Below are 18,778 nucleotides of genomic sequence, written 5' to 3'. Positions count from 1 at the left end.
TGGGGGTTCACAGATGTGCTGACTTCTATGGCAGAAATCTGTCCCAGGACCTCTTAAAGAATTAGCCTCATTTGCCAAATTTGGCCAGATGTTATAATGCTGATCTTCTACAGGTAACCCTCTCGAAGAGGTTTAAAAAGTCCTTTTCCCACTTCCAGCCCTTGCTTTCCCCACCATTATTAGGGCGTCGGGCAAGGGAAGGTTCAGGTTGGAAACCTGCACCCACGTTTGCAGCCCGGGCGCTCTGCAGGAGACAGGAATCCAGGGCTTTGCCGTCGTCATAGCAACTAGGAGTTCCGCGGTCCCCTGCCCCCCCCATCATCTTCTAACTCGTTCTACTTCCCCCGCCGTCTGGGCTGAGTTGTCGCTTCTCTCGCGAGATTTGAGCGCAGCGCTGAACAGCACAGCAGTGATCTCACCCGAGACTTGGGGAGGGACGGTGGGAGGGAGCGAAGGAGGGGAAGGAATGGGGCGGGCGAGCGGGGAGGGGAAGGGCGAGTGCGGCGCTGCCACCGCCGGCAACTTTGTGAGCGAGTTCACTGTGTGCGTGAGCAAGTGAGCGAAAGTCAGAGCGCCGCTGAGTCCCCGGGAGGAGGGTCCCCGGGGAGGGCCAGGTCTGGGCTTCAAAGGCCGTCCACCCCTCCACCCCGGCCCCCCACAAGCCGCTCCATCCTCTCCCGCCTCCGTGGCTCCCTCCCCATTTCCTCCCCCACCAACCCTCCCGGGCCTTCTCGCCCCCCGTCTCGCAGTTACCTGTCCCCTCCCCCCCCACTTGGCACGCACCTCCCCTTTCCCCGGCGTCCACCACGGACCTCCCCCCCCACCCCCAGCCACTCCGCACTCACTTTCTGCGCCGGCCGCCCCCTCGGCTCTTTCTTTTGGAGGGGGGGCAGGCGGGCGGGATGGGGGGCGCTGAACCTCGGAGGCGGCGCGAGCGGTGACCCGAGCGCCCAGACAATAGTTGATGCCCAGGGACTTGGGGGGGCACCTCCGCCCCCCCACTCCACCGAGAGCGCAGCTCCCCCCTCCGGCTTTTCTCCAGCCTGCATTCTGGGTCCCCTTCGGATCCAGGCTCGGGAGTTGGGCTGACTGCGCCTCCACCTCCCCCGAGCCCCCCCTCCGCGCGGCGCCCGACCCGGCCTCGCCGCCCGCTGTTATCCGCAGAGGAGGCGGCGAGTGAGCGCGCGCCGACCGTCTACACGGTTTCTCTCTCTTTTTTTCCCCCCAGGGAGAGCGCGCGGCGGACGCGCCCGGACGCGCGGCGGCACCGGGAGGCCGGGCCGAGCGGTAAGTGGCTCCGGTGCCCGGGGTTCGGGGAGGGGAGTTGGGGGGTGCAAGACTCTTGACAGCCCCTACCCCATTTCTGGCTGGGGCGCGGGTCCGGGGCACGGAGCACTACACCGGGAGGCCGGTCAAAGTTTTTAATTTCCGATGTGGTGGCGTGCTGATAGCGCAACCCGGCGGGGGCGAGTGCGAGCTGCACCGCGCCCGGTGCGCGCGCGCGCGCGCGCGCACCTCGGAATCTGAATCTGCATAACTCTCCGCCAGGCGCCTGTGCGAGAGGCCGGGAGACCCGCGCCCCGGTTGGGGTGGCTGCGCCCACCCAGCCGCTCTCGTTTCCACCGGGCTGACCCTTCCCCTTCAGTCACCTGGGTGAGCGCTTTGCACGCTGTGCTGGAGGGATAGGCCGAGAGGTTTGATCGTGAGAAAGGGGGAAGAGCAGCTCGGTGCCCGTGGGTGGTTCATTTCTCTCCCGGGGGTCTGGTTGGGAGCGAAATCCTAGGATGCTCTAACCTGCTTTTTCTTGGAGCAAGTAAACCTCGAGAGGGCTGAGGCGTCGAGAAGGTACTGCAAAAAAGAACTTTTTCTTCTTCGCCCCATCTGTTTCCAACTTCGATTCTGACCTTAAAGGAAATTTGCCAAGCTCTCTATCGCGCCATGGCATTTCTAGGTGGACAAGTAATCTTGTTGGGCAGGTTGAAATTTCATCGGTTCACCATTTGGAGAACATAGAGACGAGGGAAGTGGCTCACTTTCAAGGAAGATGTTTAATTGAGTTGTTGGTATTCGTTTTGAAGAGAAGCAAAACTAATGGACCCTAGGATGCATTTACCTTACAAATTTTATTTTTCTTGACGGGTATTTTAGAGGCAGCACTCGGTGAAATTCTTACTACCTGCTAAACGATTACATTTGTAAACTGGGAGCCTGTGATGCGATGCAAATTTCAGAGTAGAGGTGTCGACTTTCATCAGGTTCCAGGTCTGTCTGGATGAACTGGGGTTGGCGTTTCCTCTATAAAGCAAACCTTTCATGTTGAAACTCTGACTCAGACTCTTCAAGCCATTGTTTTTGTACTCCTACTCTGTGGGAGTTAAGTGTCAACTTTCTCTCATTTTCTCATATGGAATATTCATCCCAGGCAAAGATTCTCTCACTTAATATTTTGGAAAAGTACAGGATAAAGTCCTGCAGAATCATTGTCTGCACCCAGTTTAGTAACAGTATTAATTTTCTATATAATCTGGATCTAATAACCTTCACTTTCCTCTTTTTCATTTTTTCCAAAGCTACAATTAAGCCACCTTTACCAGAATTAAAAAAAAAAAAATCTGATGGAAATAATATAAAACAGTGGTAACAGGAGTAGTTTCATATAAAAGGTTTTCATAAGGCAGTTTATGGTCACTGAAGTGTCTATTAGATGACGTGCCAGTTCTTAAGGAGAAAATTAGTGTTAAAACATTTTTCCCATGAAATAAATTATTTATACTTAGGCATTAGCAATTAACAGTGCATTTAAAATGCTTTGGGTGATGATTTGCACATAAATGGTTAGGAGCAAAACAAGAGATTTTGAGGGGTGAATGGTATTTTGTGGCTGATAACTTATTTTCGTATCCCATGATACTTAAGTAAAGGACTCCTGAAGTTGACTGTATCATTATTTCTCTGGTTGAGTGAGAGAACAAGTTTGGCAGGTGGCTCACGACGGTCAGCAGGTGTTGCTGTTAGCTTTTCTGTGGTTGCTGGTACTGCTTCTTTAGTTTGAAATTGCTGTTCTGCTGCGGTGAACTTTTTAGATCTGAAGTGTCAGGCAGAATTAATTGTGACTTCATCATAGGATTCTATGATGAGGTTGAAGAACTCCTGGTAATAATTGCAATACTAACTGCAAAGCAGCTCACTCAAATTTACAGTAAGAGTCTTTGAACTCTGTCCTTTCACTGTGATTTCCTGGTTTTCTTACTTTGCTTTTGCATTGAATTAGTGTCATTTTGATGTAGGTCTCTCCACCCCTATCCCTGGCCACGTCTTGAATTTTTTTTAAAACAACTATTGAAAAATACCTTCTAGTAATTTTATCGAAGCCATAGATCGAAGATTGCTGGAGATGAGCGATTTTGCAGAGACTTTGGAGGACCTTGGTTGACTGTGAGTTGGGACGTGTATCTGTTCTATCAGTTTGAGTTTTTCAATGAATGGCTGTTTTCTCTCTCTCTGAGCTGTGAAACAGGAACATGAGGATAGGCGGAGCATGTGTAAGAGTACAGATCCCCTCAGTCTTTGCAGTTTAGGGGAATGTATGTAGTGATTGACGGTAACATGAATATATGCTTCCTATTGGTCCTCACTGTCCTGCCATCATTTCTATTGGTCCATGTCAGTGTACATATGAAGTATACCTAGCCCGAAGATTTTCAGGTGACATTGCAGATTTGAACCTTTTGGTAAACTGATGAAATTGGACGTTGTGTAAAGAAGACAGACTAACTCATCCCTATAATGTTGAGCTTTGTTGTTCAGTTGCTAAGTCTTGAGTAGAGCTAGCTCTCTGATATAGAATGCATCTTTCTTCCTTTCGACTCAAATCACAGAATTTCATGTCTCCAGTTCAGAAAAACAATTTCTCTCCATAATATCACTGTATTCTTGATCTTTCGAGGTTTGTAGTAAGTATTTATTGAGTGCCTCTGTCTGGGAGGCATGCTGTTGAGTTCTGTGATTCCAGTGGTGTGTAAAACTGTGTTCTGGGGCTCAAGAAACTTAGAGTGCAGTGGGGCGTTTGTAGTGACCTTCCCTGGTTTGATGTTCTGATACCCTGAGACCCCTATAAAAGTTTTGCATAGCTGGCAATTATTTTTGAATTATAACTTATTTGAATTAATTTTGGAAATAATGGGGCCCAGTATTTGTCTTTAGAATGTTTGGGTTTCAAATTTTCCAGCTACGGGATATTAAAAAGTAGTCAAACCTTTTCCTGAACTATCTTTCTGAAAGAATTATTTTTTTTTTCCATAGCAATGCTTCATCTCTTTGCTGCGGAAATTATTGAGAATATGTGTATGAAAGAAACTTGAAACCATAGTTTTATTTGCAATTGCAAGTTCTTACTTTCTGACGAACAGATTCATACATTGTTAGGGTTAGAAGGGATTTTGAGCATAAATCATTTAGCCCTTCTCCATTTTCCAGATGAGGAAAAAAGCCCAGAAAGTTGAAGTGATTTTTTAGAAGAGTATAGGAGAACTGGTCAGTGATCACTCAGTGATTGGAAGACAGGTCTTCAGATTTAACTGTATTCTTTTGTTTGCTGTTGTTCCCCTCCCCCCATCTTAGAGTTTGTCATGTTAAAATTTATTTACTACTTTTACCCTCCACTCAAGTGTTCAGTATTTATTAAATATCTAAAATGAGAAAAAGCAAAACTTAATGAGACAAAATGTACATGAAGGTTGAAAAGCCATGAAAACTGCATTGATGTAGTGTTCGGTAACTAAGCTTTGGTTACTTAAATTACGAAGTTTTGGAGAAAGAAATTATGAGTTAGTTAAAAGTATTTATATCATAGCACCTGTAGTTTTTTTTTTTTTTTAACTCAGGATAATATACTTGTATGCATTTTAGAGAAGCCAGACTTAATTTGTAGTTGACCATTTTTTCCTTTCTTAAATTCATTTTTCATTTGTAAAAGAAAGTGACTGTGCTGCCCTTATTTTTGTAACAATGGCAACTTCAGACCTTGTCTCTCAGCTACAGGTAAGGGTTATTCGGAGGTGAGGCTAGGGAGGATTTGTTAGGTGGAGGTATAATTGCACATAAAACAGGAAAATGTTGTAGAAGCTTCCTGTTGAAAATATGAGAGATATATATATAGAGCCCCACCCAACTTCCACTGGGGTAATCTGAGCCAGGAGAGAAGTTTCCTTGCCACTTGGGTGACTGCCCTTTAAATGAGGGACTCTCCCTTTCCCCAGGAGGGTAAAGCGTTGTGTTATTGCTTCATTGCTCATACAAAAATTTGTATTTGTTCCACATTCAGTGCTATTTAAAATAGGGGTGTTCCACTATCACTTGAGATTGACAATCCAACAACCTTCTATCTATTGCACTTGTACTGTTTTGGTCTGGGAAATAAATTGGCCTTATTGGATTTTGTTTTTTTTCTATGCTTAGCTAATTGAAAGAAAAAAAAAAAAAAAAGCCCAAGAAAACCTACACACTTTTATAGCACTTTGTTTTTGAAGGGTTTTGTACAGACTAGGTTAATTATTCTTAGGTGATAGCTCATGTATTCTTTCGGTGGGTTTTTGATGAGCACTGGAGCGAGTTGTAGAAACATGGAAAAGATCCCCTTTTCCTTGGATCTCTTAAACACAGATGGTTTGAGTGAGGGTGAATAACACAAGTGTGACTGGGTTTGTGATCACCTGGGTAAGAGAATGCACAGGGAGTATCTTTTGAGGTTAGGGCCTGGTCCACATCCACTTTCTCCTTTTATTTCTGCCTGGGAGGAGTGACGTAACTCCAGCTGTGAAGAGGACGTGAGTGTTTTCTTGAGGATCTAGAGAGATGACGCCAAATGACGAGGAACGTCAGGGGCTTCTTTCGTTGGACTTTAGTCAACAGCAGTGCCTTGGTGGGGGGGCGGGTGGTGTGCCACAGAGGCAGGCGAAGCTTTTTCTCTCTTCCTCTGCAGGTTGGGATGAGAATTTTCAGCCTTTGGATTCATTCCTAATTTGTTACTTGTCATGTTGCACCAAGTTCTCCCTCTAATTAGGATTGTAGTATGCCTAACTTTAACTTGTGGGAAACGGGCAATTACATAATGTTAGATTTCCCTTTTTTCAGTTCAGGAGCAGCATGGGGAGAATGTTTGCTTGTTAGAGAATGCTGACTTGGAGATGGAGAGTTACTGATTTGCACAAACACAGGGGTCACTTAGAGGCGACTGGAGCCAACTGACCAGCCAGCCGTGGTGGCCACTGGCTTCCTTTTTTCCTTTCTCCTCCCCTAGAGTAGGTCCAGGTTAAATGATTTTCACAGACACCAGGGTGAATTTTGGTTATTCTTTTCTCTATTTTTTCCCAGAAAGCCTTTTACCAAAGCTACAAGTATATAGTCATTGATTGTTTTTTTGCGGCTCAACGTCTTGCTTCCTTTTAGAATGAGGTCCAGACTTCTCAGAATGAAGCTATTAAGAGATAAAAAGCAAAGGGCTGTGTGCTGAATGACCATGTTCCTTTAGTCAAGACTTGACTGATCAGTATCATTTACGTTGACTCCTATATTATTTTTTTCTAATTCATTTTTTTTATATTCTCAATTATTTGCCTAGATAGGAATTATAGTTTGATATATTCTAAGGTCTTTGCATTTCCTTTTACAATCTTAGTTCTCACAGTTTACTGACTGTTGGTTTTTATGATTTCTTTTCATTTTTTGATGCTTTCAGAGAAATAACTGATGACTAAACTGTGCTGTTTCATGCCTTTAGGAACAGAGGGTACTTATATGGAGATGCTTATAGGAGGTATATATAATTATATATTAATAGTATGTTGTAAAATTTTCACCCAGTTTGGCTAACTTTGATTCCTTTTTTCACCTGTACATACTTAGGGAAATAAATGGAAAGGAGTATTTTCCTGTATTTTTGCAAGAAATGTAAATATGTCACTTGTGTGAACCATACTGCCTTTTCTTTCAGAGACTTTGAAAACAAGTTGTTCTTACTCTTGAAATGAGGGTTAGTGTATAGTTGATTTAACTCCTCCCTTTCCGCTGACCATACTTCTGGCTGCCCCAACGAAGACCTCAGAAGCTTCTGCCAATATATTTTGCTCTAGTCTAATTTCTGAGTAGCTGAAATTTCACATGTAGAGAGACTGTACTCTGTGTGCATATATATGTTTGGGATGGGGTTTGACTCCTGGCTCAGAATGTGCCCTTGGGAAACCCGTTAGGAGGCTTAAGACTGAATGTGGTTCCTGACCCTTATCTCTTTCCTGGTTTGAGAAGTGCCTGAGATTCTTCCAAGAGCCTCAGTGTTACTTTATTTATTTATTTTAATTAGAATCTTAGCACTGATCCTTTGTAATAGGAAATGGGGTATAATAATTGCATGACAAAATAATGTTTCAGTAGATACATGATAGGTTTTGGAGAGCTATAGGATTCACAGAAAAGGCTTATTAAGAGAACCTCAACCTAATAATCACTTTCGATGGGATTGTTCTGAAGGCTGTCTTCAAGGGAGCTTTTAAAAATAGTGATTTTTCAAGGGTTTGGATCAGGTGTGTAGGGGAGGGTGGAGGGTCACAGTGGAGTATGAGGTATTTCTCTGGGTGGATGGGTGGTTTGAAGAAACTCAACAGGTGATTCTTTTATGCTCCTCCCCCACTCAGTTGAGAACACAATGGCTTTTATATCATGTTTGGATTTATGCTTGACAATAAGGTGGATGTGGAAACTTCAGTTCGGGTGGGTATAGGAGAGCCTCCGATCACATGTATGGTCCCCTTGGTTGAAAAAGACAACTTGGAAGAAATTTGGAAACGGCTGCCAGCAGCTGAAAGGATCAGGCTGCTTAGAACTCCTGCAATGGAGCTAGAACAAATAAATCCAATTTGGTGGTTGCATGTGGCACTTACTTTTATTACTGGGGTAAAGAACACATAGTGTAAAATTTACCATCTCAGCTGTTGTTAAGAGTACAGTTTAGTCATGTTAAGTATATTCATATTGTTGTGAAACAGAAGTTCCGACTGCTTTCATCTTGCAGATTGGAAACTATACCCACTAAACAACTTCTCCTTTCTCTTCCCCCATCCCTGGCAATCACCATTCTACTTTCTGTTTCTATGAATTTGACCTTTTAAGATAGCTCATATAAGTGGTGTTGTGCGGTATTTGTCTTTTTGTGACTGGCCCATTTCTCTTAGCATGGTGTCCTCCAGGTTCATTCCTGTTGGCGTGTGGTAGGATTTCCTTCCCTTTTAAGGCTGAATAATATTGTGCTTTGTACTCAGGCCTGTCTGACTCTCTGCGACCCTGTGTACTGTAGCCCACCAGGCTCCTCTCTCTATGGGGATTCTCCAGGCAAGAATAATGGAATGGGTTGCCATGCCCTCCTCTAGGGAATCTTCCCAACCCAGGGATCTAACCCAGGTCTCCTGCATTGCCGGTGGATTGTTTACCCTCTGAGCCACCAGGGAAGCCCAAGAATACTGGAGTGGGTAGCCCTTACCTTCTCCAGGGGATTTCCTGACCCAGGAATTGAACCAGGGTCTCCCACATTGAAGGGGATTCTTTACCAGCTGAGCTCCTGGGGAATATTACATTGTATGTGTGTACTACTTTTGTTTACCCATCCATCCATAGGTGTACATTTGGGTTGCTTCTACCTCTTGGCTGTTGTAAATAGTGCTGCTCTGAGCATGATGCTTACATCTCTCTTTGGGACCCTGTTTTCAGTTCCTTTGGATATATACTCAAAAGTAGGATTTCTGTATCATATAATGGTTCTGTTTTTAATTTTTTTGAGTAACCTCCATACTCATTTTCATAGCCGTTATACTATTTTACACTCTCACCAGCAGTGTTTCAATGTTATTGCCCTTCTTTGCCAACACTTGTTACTTTGTTATTGTTTTTTGATAGTAGCCATTCTAATGGGCATGAAGTAATGTCTCACTGTGGTTTTGATTTGCATTTCTCTATTGATAAGTTATATTGAGCATTTTTCATATGCTTTTTGGCCATTTGCATATCATTTTTGTAGAAATGTCTTAAGTCTGCTCATGTTTTTGATTAGGTTATTTGAGTTTTTGTTGTTGAGTTGTAGGAGTTCTCTATATATTGTGGATATTAGCCCCTTATTGAGTTATAGGAGTTCTTTATATGTTCTGAATACTAGCCCCTTGTCAGGTGCATGATTTGCACATATTTTCTCCCCTTTCATACATCTCCTTTTTACTATGTTGTGTCAGTTGATGCATGAGAGTTGAAAATTTTGATGTAATCCCATCAGAAAGCAATCCCTTTTGCTTTTAGTATCGTATCAAAGAAGTCATTGCCAAGTCCAACATCATGGAGTTTTCTGTGTTTTTATAGTTTTAGTTCTTACACTTCTGTCTTTAATCCATTTTGAGTTAATTTTTATATATAGTGTAAGATGAGGATCCGACTTCCTTCTTTTGTGTGCAGATATCTGGTTTTCTCAGCTGAATATGTTGAAGAGACTGTGCTTTTCCCTTCAGTGGTCTTACTATCCTTATTGAAGACCAGTTGGCCATATACTTGATGGTTTATTTCTGGGCCGTCTTCTATTCCATTGATCTATTTGTCTGTCTCTGTGGTACCAGGGCTTCCCTCATTGCTCAGATGGTAAAGAATCTGTCTGCAATGCAGGAGACCCAGGTTCAATTCGTGCGTTGGGAAGATCCTCTGGAGAAGGAAATGGCTACTACTCACTCCAGGATTCTTGTTTGGAGAATCCTGTGGACAGAGGAGCCTGGCAGACTACAATCCATGAGATCGCAAGAGTTGGACATGGCTTAGTGACTAAACCACCATTTCAGCACCACTTTTAGCTTTTTAGAATAGTTTTGTAATATATATTGAAGTCAGGAAGTTTGAGTGACACTTATTTTTAACTTATGCTGTTTTAGGTGTTGAGAAATAGAGACGTAATAGAGAAATTGAGAAAACAATTCAAAGAATTCTTCATTTTTTGGGAGGAGACTAGACCTACTGGAAGAATTAAGGAAGATGATTTAAATGGCAGAATGTAGGCGAGGCTGTCAATTGGCAACTAGTGTAATAAAACCGATAGTCTAGCACTTCTAGTTTACAAAGTGTTTTCACAGATATTGAGTCCTATGACTTGGGGAAGCTTCAAAAAGGTGATGAACCTTGAATTGATCTTGAAGATTGAATGTGTTACCTCAATGGGTATAAATGCTCAAACCATCTGTGTCAGTTCTAGAATTGTGCTAAAGAAAATTACCGTCAGAGTCTTTTTAATGAAAGCCTCTGATAGTAATCTCAAGATTTTCAAAGGGGGTCAGTTATTATGAGACCTTTCACTATGTGGTATTTTTTTCTTTGACACTCTATTGTCATTCCCATTCCAGTCCAGTAATTGCTGATTTTCTGTATCTGCTCAATGAATAGCAGTGGGCCACACAAAAATAGAATACTTAGCCACAGTACTGTTGTATTTTCTAGGATGTACAAAGAACATAAAATTAACCTTGCTGAGTTGTATAGGCTGAATTGAAGGAGAGAGACTGGACCCAGAACAGCAAACTCAGTGGCTCCTTTAGTAAGTAGTTTAGGCTACATAAGACATACTTTTTCACCTTCTTAATAAAACTATAAGGATATTTTGGATAAGTGTATTACTTGAGGGGACAATTGGTAGAATTTCTGTGGAGGAAAGATGTAGTATGCTTGCATACACAAGGCAAGGCATTGTTTGGGCATCCCAGATGGTGCTAGTGGTAAAGAACCTGCCTGCCAATACAAGAGACATAAAAGACACGGGTTTGATCCCTGGGTGGGGAAGGTCCCCTGGATGAGGTCATGACAGCCCACTCCAGTATTGCCTGGAGGATCCCAGGGACAGAGGAGCCTGGCAGGCTACAGTTCTCAGGGTAGCAAAGAGTTGAACACAACTGAAGTGACTTAGCATGCACTCATGCATGCACAAGGTATTGTTTAGGGGTGACCAAATGAATCTAAGTCTGCATGGGTGGGTCTGGAAGGCGTCATTTACTTACTAATTAACTCATAAGTATTTATTGACTCCTACTGCATGCCAGGTCTTCCCTTGTGGCTCACCTGGTAAAGAATCCATCTGCAATGCGGGAGACCTGGGTTGAGAAGATCCCCTGGAGAAAGGAAAGGCTACCCACTCCAGTATTCTGGCCTAGAGAATTCCATGGACTGTATAGTCCATGGGGTCGCAAAGAGTCGGACACGACTGGATGACTTTGACTCACTCACTCATTCAATCACATGCCAGGGGCTAGTGGGTGCTTCTAGTGGAAGAAGGATGCACAGCGCCTGCCCTCATGTGGCTGATAATCTTCCTGTGATTAATGTGGTCCTTCTCAGTGTTCCGTTCCTCTCATCTGGTTGGATTTTTCCTTTTTGCCAAAGGCCACCTGTTTTACTTTTGATGCAAAACAATTGTAGCTGTTTATTATGAAAATAGTCCTACATTAAATATTCTTTGCGTGGAGGAAGAAAAAAACACTAGACATTTCTGCCTCTTGGTTTCCAAGGAGATCTGTCTTGGCTAAATTTATTTTATCAAGTGCTTTTCTAAGTAACAGAACTAAAGGAAACAGGCTTTAATGAATTTTGCTTAAGGTTTTCCTGAGGACCCAGATAAGGTTTTCAAATCTTGTTTTTTTTTCCCCCTACTTCCAAGCCCACTCCCAAGGAAATCTAAACACCTAGTTTTGGCTACTTCTAGATTTTTCCACTAATTGTCAGATCTTTAAAGAGTCATATACCCCTTGTGGGCTTCCCTTGTAGCTCAATCAGTAAAGAATCTGCCTATAATTCAGGAGACCCGGGTTTGATTCCTGAGTTGGGAAGATACCCTGGAGAAGGAAGTGGCAACCCACTCCAGTATTCTTGCCTGGGGAATCCCATGGACAGAGGAGCCTGGCAGGCTATAGTCCTTGGGGTTGCAAGAGTCGGACACGGCTTAGCAACTACACTACTATACCCCTTTTAGATCTTCAGTCATTTGTTCATTTAGTGAATCTTAATTGTTCATTCATTATGAACCAGGTAACCTTTCATTTGTAGTAGGAAGGTTGAGGGTTGAATTAAACTTCCTTTGAGACCAAATGTTAAAATTCTGTGAATGTATTATTATGTGAAAGTGAAGTCACTCAGTCGTGTCCGACTCTTTGTGACCCCATGGACTGTAGCCTACCAGGCTCCTCCATCCATGGGATTTTCCAGGCAAGAGTACTGGAGTGGGTTGCCATTTTCTTCTCCAGGGGATCTTCCCGACCCAGGGATCAAACCTGGGTCTCCTGCATTAGAGGCAGATGCTTTACCATCTGAGCCACCAGGGAAGACTGTATTACTATGAGTTAGTGAAATTTAGGGCTTTTTTGCAGATAGTAGACATATTTTTGAAAGAGCTAATGAGAAATTTAGAATTTTCGTTTTTAACTGAAACATTTTAGTGAGAAAATTCTATCATGGTGAATAGTTTTAGTATTAGTTTCACTCTTATCTGAAAATAATCAACATTTTAACTCATGTGAGAGTCTGTCTTTGTCATTTTGGCAGGAGACAATTCTGAAGCTTGTCTTTCTGATGTTACTTGTAACACACTAGAAACTTAGTTCTAGTTTCAGATGATTGGTGTAGTGCCAGTGTGCAGAGATTTAGAAGCGCTTAGCACCTCTTGTCTTAGGTGCTCACTTCTGAGTCTTTTAGAGCCCTTGTCGATTTTGTGCGAGGTGGCCTTGAGTTACGGTGGCATTGTGTCACTGTCTATAGTATTCAGATAACCTAGTGTGAGACTTCATGGCTTTATACACTGATGTTTCCATTTTAATTTGTTGTTAGAAATTCAACATAGAATTGATTATGTGTTATAAGATGGAGTTTGGGTCCGTGTGCATGCTTATTCGTGTCCAACTCTTTGCAACTCGATGGACTGTAGCCTGCCAGGCTCCTCTGCCCCTGGAATTTTTCAGGCAAAAATACTGGAGTGAGTTGCCACGCACTCCTCCAGGGGATCTTCCCTACCCAGGGATTGAACCCGATGAGATTGAGTTACGCAGATTAAAATTTAAGAGTTTTCTCTCATGTCGATTGTTGGCTATTACAAATCTGGTCTCCGTCTTACCGAGGAACATTGGAAGATTTGTGTCGCCCTGGTTCTGTGACTTTGGCCATTTTCCCTTCACTTACTAATCAGCAATGTTCAATGAACACCTTCTAGATGGCAGATACTGTTCTCATCCCAGAATATACAGCAGTGGACAGCTCTTGAGTGATAAGGGAAGCCATCGGCGGGTTTTGTCCAAAGGGATTTGATCTGACATATTTTTAAGAGACAGAGCGCTGATGTGTGGAGAATGGAATGAGGGGTGGGGGCAAAGGTGGAGACAGGGAGAAGGTCTAGCAGTGACCTAGGTGAGATATGATGGTGCAGTAGCAGAGGAGATGAGAAGCGGCTGGATTTTGGACTCATCTCAGGTGGGGCTAACATGGTTTGTTTCATGGAAGGGTGAATGATGTGGACTGAGAGGAAGAGTGGAGTCAAGGGTAGGTAACACCAAGGTTTAGGGCCTGAGCAACTGGAATAATGGAGGTGCTGTGTATTGAAATGAGGAAGGCTGGAGGAGCAGGTTTGGGTGGGGAATCGAGCTGGTTGGTACATATTGGGTATGAGATAGTGTGGACCAAGTCAAGTTGGCAGCCGGGCAGGCCTATTAACCCTCACAAGTTTCACTTTTCTCTTCGGTGTGAAAAAAGGGAAAGTGTTTGCCCTTTTCAGAATTCTTGAGATCAAATGAGAGGAAAAAAAAAGTTCAGACTGCTGAAGTAATGTCCTGTCGTGGAGGTATTATTTCTGGAAGGTAGACTGGTTACCATCTTATATACTTTGTGGAACTACTTATGTCATAGGCCAGAATGTAATTGGGGAAAGTTGGCATTTTCCCTCTGAAGGCTGGCTTTCTCTGTGGATACGTGAAAAAGCTTTCTCTTTGATCCTTTCTGTGATTCCTGAGCAGCTTTTGGGAGAACTTGGTGTCGGGGGCTTCATTTTGTGTAGCGCCGTTGGGGTGGTAAATGGGTGTGTAGTGCCAGACCTGCCCCTTAGTTAACAGAGCTTTCGGCAAAAGTGACTTTACTTAATATGTGGGAAGATGTTGTAGTGGAAAAGAACCCTAGCTCTTTCCTTTCTCAAAGTCTTTATTGTTTTATGCTTTCTATAACTTTGAACAGTTAATAAATTGGGTCTAATAGACCAGATTTATAAGGGGACCATTCTCTGTGTTTCTTGATTCAGAATACCTGTTTACATAATCATATATTTTTGGTTGCTTAAAATTTTCTTACAGTCAGGTGAAATATGTTAAATGTATATTTGAATCCACTGAATTAAAATTTGTTTAGGATCTAAGTAAAAGTGTTGAAAGTGGCTGATGCTGAAGCTCCAGTACTTTGACCACCTGATTTGAACAGCTGACTCATTGGAAAAGACCCTGATGTTGGGAAAGATTGAAGGCAGAAGGAGAATAGGGTGACAGAGGATGAGATTGTTGGATGGCATCACTGACTCAATGGACATGAACCTGGAAACTTTGGGAGTTTGGGAGGGACTCCCATTGGAGAGGGACTGTCTTCATTTGGGAGATGGTGAGGGACAGGGAAGCCTGGTGTGTTGCAGTCCATGGGGTCTCAAGGAGTCGGATACAACTTGGGGAATGAGCAAAGCAACAAAAAGACCATCAGTCTTATATTTCACTCAGTGGTATTCTGAATGTATTACACATCTTTTTTTAGAGGTAGTAGGAAATAGTTGTAGGTTTGAAGTACAGTATTTGCTGATAATTGATACTTTCCCAACAGTTAGGATGTTGTTTTAGGAACATCTTCATTTGAGAGAGATGGTGGTGGTTCTTGGTTCTTTTGATCCATAAGACAGTTTGAACAGTAATGCTACTGCTGTTTCTTCACTGCCCTCCTGGTTTACACACTTCATTTGGCATCAGCTGCCTGTGCTCGTTGCAGGTTATGTGATGCAGAAAGTGAAGGTAAAGTCATTTTAAAAGGGTGCCTTTGAGAGCCTGAAACATGTAGCGAATATAACTTGATGAATAACTGACAGTCTTTGGGAACTTGGTCTAAAAAATATTCTAGGTGTTCAGTAGAAAGAGAGCAGTAATGGTTTTAACAGCGAAGCAAGGCATCAGGTGCAAGAGGAGAGTGAAAAAGCTGGTTTAAAACTCAACATTGAAAAAACTAAGATCATGGCATCCAGTCCCATCACTTCATGGCAAATAGATGGGGAAAAAGTGGAAACTGACAGGTTTTCTTTTCTCAGGCTCCAGAATCACTGCGGACAGTGACTGCAGCCATGAAATTAAAAGATACCTGCTCCTTGGAAGAAAAACTATGACACACTTCGTGTATTAATAAGCAGAGATCACTTTGGCAACAAATATCTGTTATAGTCAGAGCTATGGTTTTTTCCCAGTAGTCATGTTCGGATGTGAGAGTTGGTCCATAAGAAAGGCTGAGAGCCAAAGAATTGATGCTTTCGAACTGTGGTGCTGGAGAAGACAAGATCAAACCAGTCAGTCCTAAAGGAAATCAAATTGTAAGGACTGCTGCTGAAGCTGAAACTCCAATATTTTGGCTACCTGCTGTGAAGAGCCAACTTATTGGTAAAGACCCTGATGCTGGGAAAGATTGAGGGCAGGAGGAGAAGACAGAGGTTGAGATGGTTGGATGGCATCATTGACTCAATAGACACGAGTTTGAGCAATCTCCCAGAGATAGTGAAGGACAGGGAAGCCTGGCGTGTTGCAGTCCATGGGGTTGCAAAGAGTTGGACATGACTTCGTGACTGAACAACCAAGGTATCGGGACAAGAATTGTTTTTCTGTAGGTACTGTGGAGGCAGAAATTATTTGGATAGTTCTCTGGTTATCTTTCAAGCAAGAGGACATCTCTCCATGTTAGGGTTTTTATCAGGTCCTCAGATTTATAAAATTAAGTTGACCCATCTGCTCAACTGGAGAAGGCAATGGCACCCCACTCCAGTACTCTTGCCTGGAAAATCCCATGGACAGACGAGCCTAGTAGGCTGCAGTCCATGGGTTCGCTAAGAGTCGGACACAACTGAGTGACTTCACTTTCACTTTTCACTTTCATGCATTGGTGAAGGAAATGGCAGCCCTCTCCAGTGTTCTTGCCTGGAGAATCCCAGGTAGGGGGAGCCAGAGTCGGACACAACTGAAGCGACTTAGCAGCAGCAGCATCTGCTCAGTAATTGTTGTTATGTAATCTTTTTGCTTTTCTCTGCATCTGCTTACTATACATTATTTGATTTAGCGTCTAAGGTAAACTATAGTTATTCAGTACAGAGTCACTTGACATAATTGTCTCATAAAACCTTCAGTCTTTGTCTTTCCTTTTGAAGTACATTTTACAAAGCTTAGATCAATTGTAAGAAGTAATTTAAATGGTTTTTGTGTGTTTAATTCTATATCTTTTCCATGCTTATTTTTTTTTCTCCTAAAGGAATACAACTTCCTTAAGACTTTCTCAGAACTTTTAGGATTTCCAAATCATATAATGGCTTTTTATTTGAACCCTAGTTTCAAAATCATTTTTACCATGGAGATAATCTCTAAGCTTCTGAAGTCACAGTACCTATGTATGCAGTACTAAGGTTTTGTTTTTTTTAAAATAATCTTTATTGAGTTATAATTCACTTACTGTACAGTTTTCCCACTTGAAGCATACAGGTCAGTCAGTAATTTGTAAGGTAAGCCCCACCTTAAACAGTTTTAAGAGCATCTTTGTCACCCCGGAAGAAACTCTAGCCCCCTTTCTCCCCAGTCACACCCACTTCCCTGCCCATCCCTAGGCTGCCGCTAACCTGCTGTCCATTTTTCTAGATTTGCCTCTTCTGGACGTTTTCTGTCATATAGTATGTAGTCCCTTGTGCCTAGCTCCTTTCACTTTGCTTTATCAAAGCTCTTTAACTTTAGTGGCAATGATACAGATTTCAGATCTACAGAAACCACAGCCTGTGCTGGGACCAGGGAAAATAGCAAAGCCTCCCTTAGCTGTGTGTGTCTGTGGAGTGAGGAGTGAACTTTGATGTTTCTGTAAACAAAGCTGCCTTGGCGCTCATCCACCACTGCCCTCGCTGTTCTCCATTGCCTGGTGGCTGCCTGCCTCTGCCTGACCGCTGCCTGCTTCTTTCATGACCTTTTCCGATACCTCTTAGAAGCCATCTTGGATTATTGCCTTTCTTTTACCGTGGGTCTGGTCCAGGACCAAGCCTGCCTTGCCTTTTCCCCCGTTTTGAATTGACTGTTTTCAACTTGTCCTTTTTGTTTTATTGCCACCATCTTATACAGACTCTTGACCTTTTTTTAAAAATTAATTTATTTTGGCCACGGTACACGCATGCGGGATATTGGTTCACTAGCGAGGGATTGAACCTGCAAACCCTGCACTGGAAGTGCAGAATATTAACCACTAGACTGCTGGGAAGTCCCTTAGGCCCTTGATTTTTATACCCGGGTGGCTGTAGCAGGCTCCTTTCTGACCGGCTTGACTACTGCTGCCCCGGACTCCGGGCGTCTTGCCTGATTATTCTTTCTAATGGACCATTCAGGTACATGTGCCACCCTGGAGGATTTAAGGGGTTCCAGTACATCATACATACGCTCTCCTGCCTACTTGATGACCTTTCTCTTGGGTCTCTCCTTCCCTGTTCATCTGATTTCTTTGCCCTCTCCGGGACTCTGTCTCAGCCTTCACACACGGGGCCTCTGCCCTCTCTTCTTCCCAGCTACCCTGACTTCCTCTGAGCCTTTGTCACTTTTGATTTTAGTTCCATTCAATTCAAAAGGTAGGTGAAATCAGTGTGACTTACCAGCAGGTTTTTTACCCATAGCTTTATCTCTACCCTCTCCCTGCATATCTCACCCCTCACCATGATCTTACCCTCCTTGTCCCCTCAGGCAATTCTGTCCTCCCAACTCGAGTTTTACTGTAATTTTCTCCTTCTTCAGAGCCCACCTCCTTCATTGCCATCTTTCTGGTTGCCGTTACCTTGCTGTCTGCCTTGTCTGGAATGCTGCTCTACTGTATTGTATACTTAACGAGCTTACAGTTTAATTATTAACGCATAATTCATCAAGGGTGCTTAACCTGGAGAAGACTCAGAAGGAACGTCATCCCTGTCTCAGGGATTCAAAATGAGTCATGGGGAAGGGGGAGAGTTTACCCTTGTCTTCTCAGACCCCAGACAGTGGAACAGTGAGTAAATACAGGTGTTTGAGTGAGTATCAGAAAAGACTTTCCTAGTGGAACTGCATGCAAGTGTGCTGGGGTGTGTTGCTACACCATTGCGTGTATAGGTGGGGTCATTCAGGGTTGGGTCATTGTAAAGGCTTTCATACATTTCACAGGGGCTCAGTGAGATGCATGGTTCTCAGTTTCCCTTGAGGATCAGAGTCATCTGGACAGCATTTTAAGTGCATGGATTCTCAGCCTTTGGAAAGTTCAGATTGAGTTGTGAAGCCAGGCTTGGAAACCTTTGAGGTAGATAACAGCTTTAGGCCTAAGATCCAATGAGTGTTGCATTTGTTGACCAAATTTTTATTGAATGCGCGCATTGTGTGTAAAATTGTGAGTTTTGCCTTCATCGGACATCGGGTCAAGGGGTGCGTGCAGACAGACACTGAAAAACACTGCCTTCTCT

At 43.3% G+C, this 18,778-nt stretch overlaps 1 protein-coding gene across 12 annotated transcripts in view; it reads left to right on the top strand.

Annotated features, from left to right (window-relative positions):
- Positions 1-514: 514 nt before the first annotated feature.
- SIPA1L1 (signal induced proliferation associated 1 like 1) overlaps positions 515-18,778 on the top strand; it is a 370,378-nt gene continuing 352,114 nt past the window's right edge. For 9 of the 12 annotated variants that reach the window (XM_061156765.1, XM_061156767.1, XM_061156756.1 and 6 more), the window contains exon 1: positions 1,505-1,653. The gene's annotated coding sequence lies outside the window, so the exon portion shown is untranslated. Of the gene's footprint in view, positions 556-916; positions 1,288-1,504; positions 1,654-18,778 lie in introns of those variants that run through there. The other 3 variants (XM_061156766.1, XM_061156764.1, XM_061156758.1) reach the window with 2 other exon arrangements.

The sequence above is a fragment of the Dama dama genome, chromosome 12 (genome assembly GCF_033118175.1).
Source record: "Dama dama isolate Ldn47 chromosome 12, ASM3311817v1, whole genome shotgun sequence".
NCBI classification, from domain to species: Eukaryota; Metazoa; Chordata; class Mammalia; order Artiodactyla; family Cervidae; genus Dama; species Dama dama.
This window is presented reverse-complemented; position numbering and strand designations above follow the sequence as displayed.